This window comes from Bos indicus, chromosome 2 (genome assembly GCF_029378745.1).
Source record: "Bos indicus isolate NIAB-ARS_2022 breed Sahiwal x Tharparkar chromosome 2, NIAB-ARS_B.indTharparkar_mat_pri_1.0, whole genome shotgun sequence".
Classification (NCBI taxonomy): domain Eukaryota; kingdom Metazoa; phylum Chordata; class Mammalia; order Artiodactyla; family Bovidae; genus Bos; species Bos indicus.
In genome coordinates this window covers 116,404,569-116,417,516 of record NC_091761.1, presented here as the reverse complement: position 1 = coordinate 116,417,516, position 12,948 = coordinate 116,404,569, and the positions used below count along the sequence as shown (strand labels likewise).

The following is a 12,948-nucleotide window of genomic DNA, read 5'->3' as shown; positions in this document are numbered from 1 at the left end:
ACAATAACGCTGTACTTTCAGATTGTGTATGTTTTAGTTGACACCTCCTCAAGAGGATTTCCCTGACCCAGGGATTGAACCCAAGTCTCCTGCTTCTCCTACACTGCAGGTGGATTCTTGACTGCTGAGCCACCCCGGGGAGCCCAGAGTCATTCTAATTGACAGGCAATCACTTAGTAGTTCAATTTATAAAATTTAGACAGAAATTCCCAAGTGCAGAATGTCTGTTATAATAAGCTTTCCACTTAATCTGCATATTTTTTTCCTTAATGATAAATGGAACCCCAAACTCATACCACAGACGTCCTTGAGGGGATGGCTTATAAAAGTGTTGATAGGTGGGTGTGCTGTGTCCCCATGAAAATCTTCCTCCAAACCTCAAGTCATTTATTTCTTAAATCACACTTAGTTTTGTCACATACCTTAATTAGAATTGCAAGCCCTCTCTAGGGATCTCTCATTTGTCATTTATGAAATGCTTTCTAAGTGCAATCAGTAACAAATTATAAAACGATTATCTCACTAAGGGAATTATTCCACTACAGAAGAATATAAGACTTGGAATAACCACCCCTTTGTGATTTAACACAGCATTCCCCATCACCATGCATCACTTAGGCATGCACACACACACACAGACACACTCTCACACACACCTCTGAAAATGTAGCACCTTGGAGGTGGAAGGAGGGATGTTGAAGTCACTTCTATTTAGGTCAGCTCCTTTCACCGTGATAATTAGCTTTCAGTATCCTGGCAGACTCAGGTATATTTTAAGATTTCAATTCTGTGCAACCATCTGAGTTATATATAGACTTTTCCCTACAAATTTCTAATTTATTTTCCTCATTACCAATCTAAAATATTCCTCCTTTAGTAATGCAATGCTGTTTCTTAGATATCAGTCCAAGAATTGAATAGTCAAGGATAGTTACAAAAAATGTTTATTTGTTTCAAGTACGAGAAACCTTGTTCTTTATTTTTTTATTTTATATTGAGGTATAGTTAAATGGCAACCCACTCCAGTGCTCTTGCCTGGGAAATCCCATGGGTGGAGGAGGCTGGTAGGCTGCAGTCCATGGGGTCGCTGACAGTCAGACAGGACTGAGCGACTTCGCTTTCACTTTTCACTTTCTTGCATTGGAGAAGGAAATGGCAACCCACTCCAGTCTTGCCTGGAGAATCCTGGGGACAGGGGAGCCTGGTGGGCTGCCGTCTATGCAGTCACACAGAGTCGCACACAACTGAAGCGACTTAGCAGCAGCAGCAGCAGCATAGTTAATTGACAGTGTTAGTTTCAGGTGTATGACAAAGTGATTCAGTTATACCTATATAGGTGTGTGTGTGTGTTAGTCGCTCAGTCATGCTCAACTCTTTGGGACCCTATGAACTGTGGCCTTTCAGGCTCTTCTGTCCATGGAATTTGCCAGGCAAGAATATTGGAGTGGGTTGCCATTCCCTTCTCCAGGGGATCCTCCTAACCCAGGGATGGAACCCAGATCTCCCACACTGCAAGCAGATTCCTTATAATCTGAGCTACTAGGGAAGCCCCATACATTACATATGTGTCTATTCTTTTTCAAATTATTCTCCCATTTAAGTTATTACAGAATATTGAGCAGAGTTCCCTGTGCTATACAGTAGATATTTATTGGTTATCTATTTTAAATACAGTAATGTGTATATGTCAATGTAAAACTCTGAATACCTTGTGTTTATTAGTTTTAGGTAGGCAACATAATGATTTGATACTTGTGTACATTGCAAAGAGATCATCGCAATAAGTCTAGCTAACATTGTTAACACCTGGGAATTAGCATTTTAATTATTACAGCATGTCTGAAATTTGGTATTTTATGTTAAAATTCAAAACATTAGAGCTTAATACATATTTAATGTATTTAAAGAATAGATTAAAATGGATATTTGTTTTTAAACAGTTCAATAGCAACATCTATGTACATATATTTATGAGTCAACAAATCTGTAGTCATTTTATTGGATTTCTTTGGTCTTAGCTAATATGAGAGCTTTTGTATTTTTGATAAGAAACTTTGCTTCGTCTACATTTATCATGATAAAATATGTCATTGTTGTCTTTTTGCGCACATTTTCCTCTTAGCTATATGCTCTGACATTGTTTTTAGCAATTTCAATATTTTACCTTATGGGCATAGAGAAACATTTTATTTTGACACAGTACTTACTAAGTAAGTACTTGCTTACTTACTTATCATTTATCTTTGAAAATAGCTCAAGTTTTCACCCTGTTTTCTTACAATTCAGCACTTACCATGCTATTCTCTTGCTTGAAGTTTCCTGAAGTCTTTTCAGCAATGAAAGAATAGTACCAATTATACTGAATTCCTTGCTCTGGCTTACAGAACCCTGCGCAATCTCACCAGCCAACTTCTCTCACTTGTCTTTAATCGCACTCCCCACTCTGCTCCAACCACACTGACCTCCTCCTCACTGTATTTTAACCTCACCAAGCAATTGCTTGATGGCCTCTGCAATAGAAAATCCAGAATCTCAGTTTAGAGATCTGATAAGTGTCCCTGATCACCAAATCTGGACCACTTAGAGTGGCTGTCATGATGGCCTCCGTGACATCAATGCATCTTATTCCTCTGCATTGCCTTTTTTCATTGACACTTTCCTAATATTGTTCTCTCTCTAATATTACAGATGTTGGTGTCTCCAGTGCAAGTTCTGGTATATCTTCTTCACCATTTTATCTTTACTTCTTTAGGTGTAGCCAGTCAGTCATATTCATGAACAATGTAAATGAGTAGGTACTCATGAGGTAGATTTCAAGGAAATGTTATCCAAATGGATGATAATACTTGGTGTCATCTGGTCTGTTACTTCTGATATAAAAATAGGTCTGGAAAAGTAGCCTATTCTACAAAGATTACGGTTACCTAAATCCACTTTTGGGCTTCCCTGATAGCTCAGATGGTAAACAATCTGTCAGCAAGGGAGAAGACCTGGGTTTGATCTCCGGGTTGGGAAGATCCCCTGGAAGAGGGCATGGCAACCCACTCTAATATTCTTACCTAGAGAATCCCCATGGACCGAAGAGCATGGTGGGCTACAGTCCGTGGGGTCACAAAGAGCTGGACATGACTGAGCAACTAAGCACAGCACAAATCAACTTTTATTTGGCCAATTCATTGATGGAGTAATGAACAAACAAAATTATGCATTATAGTGAAACAAACAAAAAAAAAATAGATAATTAGTCCTGAAAAGGTTTATCAGGGAAGACTTCAAGGAAATCCATGGCCCAAAAACATGTAGCAACCACAAGTGTTTTCCCAAAATAGCTATTTTAGTCCTGTTTAAATTGCAAACCTACAATTTGTTATGAACGAGTGAAATATTCCAGAAACATTAGTATTTTGGATTTCAGACAGTATACTCAGAATTCTCATGTGTGAAAGAGGTTTGAAAATTTTTTCAGCTTATGAATCCAGTTTTACACTTGGCAAATAGGCAATATCTGGATTTTCAGTAGGGTTATGATTGCCAGAATTAGCAAATAAAAAGAGGACACACAGTTAACCAGCTAAATCTGAATTTGAATTTCATGTGAAAAACAAAACAAAAAATAATGTAAAAGTTTTTGATGCAATATCTAGTGCATACTTATGCTTAAAAAAATTGTTTGCTCTTTATCTAAAGTTCAGTTTTAACTAGGTATTCTGTGATTTATCTTGCAACCCTGACCAGAGTATCTTGCTGAGCTGTATCTATCTCCTCTAATTGGTACACTTAGAATCTCCATCCTATTTATAAAGCAGGAAAAGAGTAGCGCCTAGTTCTTGGTGCCTCTGGCTTCCTGAATATAAAAGAACATATTCATTGGCTGCTTTAGACTCTGGATCTTAATGGGCCTTTTGACCCTTAGTTTAGTAATAAATTGTACCCGAGATGTGAAAATAAGCTTTGGTACGTTCCATATCCATGTTTGTTTCTGTTAATGGTACATTCTCTTTTTCTCAGAATCTTCTGAGACTCCATTAGAAATCACTTGGCTCCATCATTCTCCAAACAAATTGCTGCCTAGTCAGTTATTTAGTCAAAAATCCAAAGTGTTTTAAGATGATAGCATGAGTGGGAAATGGTTTATGTTTCCCAAACAGTGTAAAGTACACCATCAACCTTGATGGAGCATAAAACTTGACAACACTAGGAAGTTACTTCATTTATGGGCAGTGTGAGCTAGGAGTTTTCACTTAGCTGGCAGGAATTTTCAGGCACTGGGGAAATACGATAGCTATATGCTATGTTTCTTTTTTAATGATCATGTCCTCAGTTTGCTAATTCAATTTTCCTTTGCTTGTTGGCATTTAATGTGGGAAAAGAGGACATAAAATGTGAACCTTTCAGATTTCTGCTAATAACACATTAATATAAATGTGTCTACATGTCTACCTTCATTTCTTCTATTTATAATAGGGGCAAATGCAGGCTTAATATTATTTCCCTACCTGTTCTCTCAGAAACCTTAAGCTAATGAGTATCACTTCTCTCTGTTGTACAGACAACCTCCTTCAATTGGATACTTCATATTGGTTTAGAGAGTTTTTCAATTTCCCATAAAATAATACTTCCTAGATTCCAAACCATGCACAGCCACACTCTGCTTCCTCTTACTCACAACCAAGCTTCTCAGAGTTTTCCATGGTCACTCTATTTCTCACCGCCCACTTCATTCTGCATTTACTGAACTATTACTTCCACCCCTCGCATCCTCCCAAGAAACTCTCTCCAAGATAGTCGTCATATTACACATCCTGTGGATAAATCCTTAACTTTTGTGGCAGGCAAAATAAGTGCCCCCAAAGACATCCACCTCCTAATTCCTGGGACATGTTATGTTAACATATTATGTTATGTGGGAAGCGAATGAAGAAAAGATGTATATACAATTGCTAATCAGATGAACTTTAAATAGATTTTCCTGGATTATCCAGGAAGGCTGAATGAAATTGCAGAGGTTTTTAAAAGTGGAAATGGAGGCAGAAGAGAGAGAATCAGAGAAAAATAAAAAAGGCAGCATGAAAAGGACTTGGCTTGATGCTGCTGGCTTTGAAGATTGAGGAAGGGGCTTTGGGTCAAAGAATGTAGCTAACCTCTAGAAAATGGTAAAGTCAAGAGAATGTATCTTATCTAGAGCCTTCGGAAAGGAATGCAACCTACTGTTGCCTTGATTCTAACCCAATGAGATCTGTGCCAGAGTTCTAACTAATAGAATTGTAAGATAATGTATTTGTGCTATTTTAAATCAGTTAATTTGTGACAATTTGTGACAGCAAGAGGAAACTAATACAAATTCCTTGATCTAACTTTCCTCTATTTAAGACTATGGACTTCCAAGGTGATGCAGTGGTAAAGAATCCCTCTGCCAATGCTGGAGACACAAGAGACTCTGGTTTGATCCTTTGATCAGGAAGATTCCCTGGATAAGGAAGTAGCAAATGGCTCCAATATCTTGCCTGGAGAATTCCCTGGACAGAGGAGCCTGGTGGGTTACAGTCCATGGGGTCACAAAGAGTCGGAATGACTGAGCATGCATACATGCATTTAAGCTTATGCGAGGGAATTCCAGAAAAACATATACTTCTGCTTTATTGACTACTTAAAAGCTCTAGACTGTGTGGATCACAAGTATGGAATGTTATTAAAGAGATGGGAATACTGGACCACATTACCTGCCTTCTGAGAAAACTGTATGTGGGTCAAGAAGAAACAGTTAGAACCAGACATGGAACAACCGATTGATTCAAAATTGGGAAAAGAGTCTGATAAGGCTGTGTGTTGTCATCCTACTTATTTAACTTGTATGCATAGTACATCATGCAAACTCCAGGCTGGAGGAAGCACAAAATGGAATTAAGATTGCCAGGAGAAATTTAAACAACCTCAGGATTGCAGATGATACTACTCAAATGCTGGAGGAACTTAACAGCCTTTTGATGAGGGTGAAAGAGAAAAGTGAAAAGGCTGGCTTAAAACTCAACATTCAAAAAATTAAGATCAGGACATCCAGTCACATTACTTCATGACAAAAGATGGGGGAAAAGTGGAAACAGTGCGAGATATCATTTTTGGGGGCTCCAAATTTTCTGTGGATGGTGACTGCAGCCAGATTGCTGGGAGAAATATCAATAACCTCAGATATTCAGATGCCACCACCCTTATGGCAGAAAGTGAAGAAGAACTAAAGAACTTCTTGATGAAAGTGAAAGAGGAGAGTGAAAAAGTTGGCTTAAAGCTCAACATTCAGAAAACGAAGATCATGGCATCTGGTCCCATCACTTCATGGCAAACAGATGGAGAAACAGTGGAAACAGTGTCAGACTTTATTTTGGGGGGCTCCAAAATCACTGCAGATGGTGACTGCACCTATGTATTAAAAGACTCTTACCCCTTGGAAGGAAAGTTATGACGAACCTCAGTTCAGTTCACTCACTCAGTCATGTCCTACTCTTTGCAAACCCATGAATCACAGCACACCAGGCCTCCCTGTTCATCACCAACTCCCGGAGTTCACTCAAACTCATGTCCATCGAGTCCATGATGCCATCCAGCCATCTCATCCTCTGTCGTCCTCTTCTCCTCCTGCCCTCAATCCCTCCCAGCATCAGGGTCTTTTCCAATGAGTCAACTCTTCGCATGAGGTGGCCAAAGTACTGAGTTTCAACTTCAGCATCAGTCCTTCCAATGAACACCTAGGACTGATCTCCTTTAGAATGGACTGTTTGGATCTTCTTGCAGTCCAAGGGACTCTCAAGAGTCTTCTCCAACACCACAGTTCAAAAGCATCAATTCTTCAGCACTCAGCTTTCTTCACAGTCCAAATCTCATATCCATACATGAACACTGGAAAAATCATAGCCTTGACTATATGGACCTTTGTTGGCAAAGTAATGTCTCTGCTTTTCAATATGCTATCTAGGTGGGTCATAACTTTCCTTCCAAGGAGTAAGTGTCTTTTAATTTCATGGCTGCAGTCACCATCTGCAGTGATTTTGGAGCTCAAAAAAATAAAGTCTGACACTGTTTCCACTGTTTCCCCATCTATTTCCCATGAAGTAATGGGACCAGATGCCATGATCTTAGTTTTCTGAATGTTGAGCTTTAAGCCAACTTTTTCACTCTCCACTTTCACTTTCATCAAGAGGCTTTTTAGTTCCTCTTCACTTTCTGCCATAAGGGTGGTGTCATCTGCATATCTGAGGTTATTGATATTTCTCCCAGCAATCTTGATTCCAGCTTGTGTTTCTTCCAGCCCAGCTTTTCTCATAATGTACTCTGCATATAAGTTAAATAAGCAAGGTGACAATATACAGCCTTGACGTACTCCATTTCCTATTTGGAACTAGTCTGTTGTTCCATGTCCAGTTCTAACTGTTGCTTCCTGATCTGCATACAGGTTTCTCAAGAGGCAGGTCGGGTAATCTGGTATTCCCATGTCTTTCAGAATTTTCCACAGTTTATTGTGATTCACACAGTCAAAGGCTTTGGCATAGTCAATAAAGCAGAAATGTTTTTCTGGAACTCTCTTGCTTTTTCCATGATCCAGCGGATGTTGGCAATTTGATCTCTGGTTCCTCTGCCTTTTCTAAAACCAGCTTGAACATCTGAAAGTTCACGGTTCACATATTGCTGAAGCCTGGCTTGGAGAATTTTGAGCATTACTTTACTAGCATGTGAGATGAGTGCAATTGTGCGGTAGTTTGAGCATCCTTTGGCATTGCCTTTCTTTGGGATTGGAATGAAAACTGACCTTTTCCAGTCCTGTGGCCACTGCTGAATTTTCCAAAATTGCTGGCATATTGAGAGCAGAACTTTCACAGCATCATCTTTCAGGGTTTGAAATAGCCTCACTGGAATTCCATCATCTCCACTAGCTTTGTTCATAGTGATGCTTTCTAAGGCCTACTTGACTTCACATTCCAGGATGTCTGGCTCTAGGTCAGTGATCACATCATCATGATTATCTGGGTCCGGAAGCTCTTTTTTGTACAGGTCTTCTGTGTATTCTTGCCACCTCTTCTTAATATCTTCTGCTTCTGTTAGGTCCATACCATTTCTGTCCTTTATCGAGCTCATCTTTGCATGAAATGTTCCCTTGGTATCTCTAATTTTCTTGAAGAGATCTCTAGTCTTTCCCATTCTGTTATTTTCCTCTATTTCTTTGCATCCTTTCCTCTATTTCCTCTATTTCCAGGATCCTATGCAATATTGCTCTTTACAGCATCAGACCTTGCTTCTATCACCAGTCCCATCCAAAACTGGATATTGTTTTTGCTTTGGCTCCATCCCTTCATTCTTTCTGGAGTTATTTCTCCACTGATCTCCAGTAGCATATTGGGCACCTACTGACCCAGGAAGTTCCCCTTTCAGTATCCTACCATTTTGCCTTTTCATACTGTTCATGGGGTTCTCAAGGCAAGAATACGGAAGTGTTTTGCCATTCCCTTCTCCATTGGACCAACCTAGACAGCATATTTATTAAAAAGCAGAGACATTACTTTGCCAAAAAAGGTCTGTCTAGTCAAGGCTATGGTTTTTCCAGTAGTCATGTATGGATGTGAGAGTTGGACTATAAAGAAAGCTGAGTGCGGAAGAATCGATGCTTTTGAACTGTGATGTTGGAGAAGACTCTTGAGAGCTCCCTGGACTGCAAGGAGATACAACCAGTCCATCCTAAAGAGATCACTCCTGGCTGTTCACTGGAAGGACTGATATTGAGGCTGAAACTCCAATACTTTGGCCATCTGATGTGAAGAGCTGACTCATTTGAAAAGACCCTGATGCTGGGGAAAATTGAGGGCAGGAGGAGAAGAGGACAACAAAAGATGAAATGGTTGGATGGCATTACTGACTCAATTGACATGAGGTTGAGGTTTGAGCAAGCTCCAGGAGATAGTGAAGGACAGGAAAGCCTAGCATGCTGCAGTCTCTGGGGTCACAAAATTTCATACAAGACTTAGTGACTAAACAACAGCAACAATAACAGTACATGACTTGATTTGAATACTGTGTTAGCTAGGAAAAGATAGGCTTCAGGTACAGCAAAGCATAAAAAAATGCCATTTGGGGAAGATAGAAGAAATAAGTTTTTTTACAGTGAGTACTAAGAAGAGTTAATAAAAAGAGTTATAAAATAGTGACATGAGATTTATAACAATAAGTGTATTTAATAAAAATGAATCCTTCTGTACATAAAATAAACAAGGGCCTACTGTATAGCACATAGAACTGTTATATTTAATATCTTGTAATAGTCTATAATGGAAAATAATTTGAAAAGAATACAGATATATATGTATATCTATTTACCCATAACTGAATCACTTTGTTGTACAGCTGAAACATTATAAATTAACTATACTTCAGTTTAAAAATAAAGGATGCTCTATGATGCTTGTGACACGCCAGGTACTCCTCCAAGACGTTCATGTGTATTAACCCATTTAATAATCCCTACATACACAAGCACATTTTTCCCACGTGGCACTAGTGGTAAAGAATCCACCTACTGTTTTAGGAGCTGCAAGAGATGCAGGTTTGTTCTCTGGGTCAGGAAGATCTGAAGGAAATGGCAATCCAGTGTTCTTGCCTGGAAAATTCCATGAACAGAGGAGCCTGGCGGTCTACAGTCCATGGGGCTGCAGAGTCAGACACGACAAAGACATGACTAAGCACACCTACATAACTTAGGAGGACAGTACCATTACTAACAGAGGAATGAGGACATTGAGGCACAGAATGCTGACAGCATGCCCAGTCAGGGGCAGGACCGAACATGCTGAATCCAGGCATCTGGCTCTAGATGTGTCCTGTTGACCACCACAAGTTGTACGTAGGTTAAAGAATGCTTTTGTATTAAGAATTTAATGGTAAGTAAGAATTTGAAATTTTGGCTGCATGAAGCATTTAAAGGTCCAGGGAGAAGTTTAAGTGTGTCAAAAGAATTTGGAAATCTAGCTAACAGAAATGTAATCTCAGGGGTTCGTAGGGCAGAATTGCCTTGTGTATAGCCTCCTAAAGCTTAAAGCTTGATTTTCCTGTACTACCGGCCAGGGTTTTTATTAGCTGAAAAGAATCCAATTGTTATTTCTAGTGAAAGACATTTCCAATGGTTATGGGAAATAAAGCTGTAATTACTCAATATTAAGAATGCCAATGATTGGCTATAACTTTGAAAAACTCTCAAATTAACACTGCTTGTAGTTTATTTCAAATGTAAAAAAGGATCACAGTTCTAATAATTAAGTCTTTGACCTATTATTCTTTGTTCTTTAATTGGCTATAATTTTTTCTACAATTGTTTTATTTTTAGTTTTTTTTTCCCTTGAGGGAGGGTAGCACAATCAATAAATTCTAAAAGGACAAAAATTTAAAGTATTCTCAAATCCTATCTTTTTTCCTGTTCAGTGATTTTATGTTTTAGGATTAAAAATACCAATGGCTAAATACTATTTTAGGCAAAGAAAGGAAATGAACAAATCTTCATTATTTTAAGATGACAGCATTTTGTAGAAGAAACAATGGCCATGAAATTTAACCAGATTGTGATTTAGTTATACAATTTTCCATCATACTGAACTATGTTGACAGAAGAGTCATTGGAGAGAAGATTGTGTTTATGTTGCATTATTATCCTTTGCTTCAAGTAACAATAATTTATCATTTTTCAATACTAAGGAACTTGTGAGGGTATTGTGTTGCATTTATCACCATGTTATAAATAATATGTTAAAAAACAGGAAGACATATAAAATTCCGTAATAATCCTGTTTAATCTAATAGCAAATAATTCCCATTGAATATAAAAGAATTAACTGTACAGCATCAACCAATGTGCTGTATAACACACTAAACGCTTCTTGGGAAATCATTTTTTTTAAGCAATTTAGTAATTTGAATGTGATGATACATTTGCTATGCAGCATTCTAAAATGCAGAACTTTGAGCAAAAATGTACAAAGTATAAAATAGAAAGTTGATTCAATTATAGAGAAAAATACCCCATAAAAGCTATAATTTGTTATCATATAGTCAAGATACACAGGGCAGAAATCACTTACTGTGAATAAAAGGGTGAAGATCAGTTGGAGAAGAGGGATAGGGAGACAGGGAGAGAGAGGTTTGTTTCATGAAGAAATGTGGCAATACATAGACACATTTTAGTTGTTGAATTTTGTGTAAGTGGGAGGTAGGTAATTTTAAAGTTGTATATCAAGACATTTTGACATCTTAAAGTATCTAGAAAATTAGGGTATTGTAAGAAACCTTGACACGCAAGCTGAGAAAACTGTCTTTTCAGGACAAATTAGGAAAACCAAAAAAAAAAAAAAGCCAGTTGAATTGATCAGTGGAAGACTAAATCTAGAGAATTGTGTACCCAAGATCATACATCACTGATATTTCATCCAGGTTTCTGCCCTATTTGCAGCTTATTACTTCAGTGGAGTCAAAACCAAGGCTTTAAAAGAGGGAAAGGCAAGTCTTTCTTTTAAAGTGCTTTTGAAGTTTTTCCTCATGGATTGTAGATTGTGATTACAAGTACCATTTGAGAAAAGATCAAACTTTTGCTCATATTTATTTTTAGAAAAAGAGGACTGTCTCTTTTAAGAACAGAAATAAAATAATCATTTAAATTTACATAATTTTTGGACAAGGAGCAAACTCTTAAGAAAGTTGAACATGTAATGGCTTTTATTTAAAGTCATATATTATGTCTAGATGGAGAAGACAATGGCACTCCACTCCAGTACTCTTGCCTGGAAAATCCATGGACAGAGGAGCCTGGTAGGCTGCAGTCCATGGGGTCACAAAGAGTCGGACACGACTGAGCGACTTCACTTTCACTTTTCGCTTTCATGCACTGGAGAAGGCAATGGCAACCCACTCCAGTGTTCTTGCCTGGAGACTCCCAGGGACGGGGGAGCCTGGTGGGCTGCCGTCTCTGGGGTCGCACAGAGTCGGACACGACTGAAGCGACTTAGAAGCAGCAGTAGCAGCATTATGTCTAGTATGTCCAAACCTGTGATTTTGAATCAAGATGTTCCAAACTATTATTTACTAATAATAATTCTTTATTTCTAACCTTAAAACAATTTGAAGTTATCATAAATTTCTATGTGCTAGAGTAGCTTTTTCTAAAAGTGTAGAGATAAAATATTAAAATAAAATGTTCAGGTTTTTTTTTTAAATTTTTTGTGATCACTATTTTTCTATGTCCTCCTTTATATTTCTTTATAAGCTGTTCACATTTCACTTTCCAGTATTTTAGATTAACCAGAGTAAAAAGTTGAATCCATAATTTAGTAAATATGATCCCCACAGGTAGAAATTCTTATTCAGTGTCTGGACTACCTAAATGAACATTTAGATGTTATATAGACCCTGATGCTGGGAAAGATTGAAGGCAGTAGGAGAAGGGGATGGCAGAGGATGAGATGGTTGGATGGCATCACCAGCTCAGTGGACATAAGTTTGAGCAAACTCCAGGAGATGGTGAAGGACAGGGAAGCCTGGCGTGCTGCAGTCCATGGGGTCACAGAGAGTGGGACACGACTGAGTGAACAACAAACACTTAATAAAAAGGGAATTATATAGTCAAACACAAAATTTCATTTAACATGTAGCAAAGCAAAATAACTTATCCAACCATCTCTTCTATCATGCAGATTATCATAACCATGAAACATTTATACTTGGAAATTTGTTCACATGACTATCATTTCCTCAGTGAACTAGACTTTCTCTGAATATACCATTAATTGATATATTCAGATCTATTATTTCTCACCCAGATCTATTATTTCCTCTTAATTATACACTGAGATATGAGTTACTTGAAATTCAGTTGACTCAGTTACTTTTTTCCAAAGACAACAAGTTAAAATCTAGTCCCTAAGGAAC

At 38.1% G+C, this 12,948-nt stretch overlaps 1 pseudogene; it reads right to left on the bottom strand.

Annotated features, from left to right (window-relative positions):
• Positions 1–12,948, bottom strand: part of LOC109576963 (oxysterol-binding protein-related protein 9-like) — a 155,520-nt pseudogene that overhangs the window by 55,577 nt on the left and 86,995 nt on the right.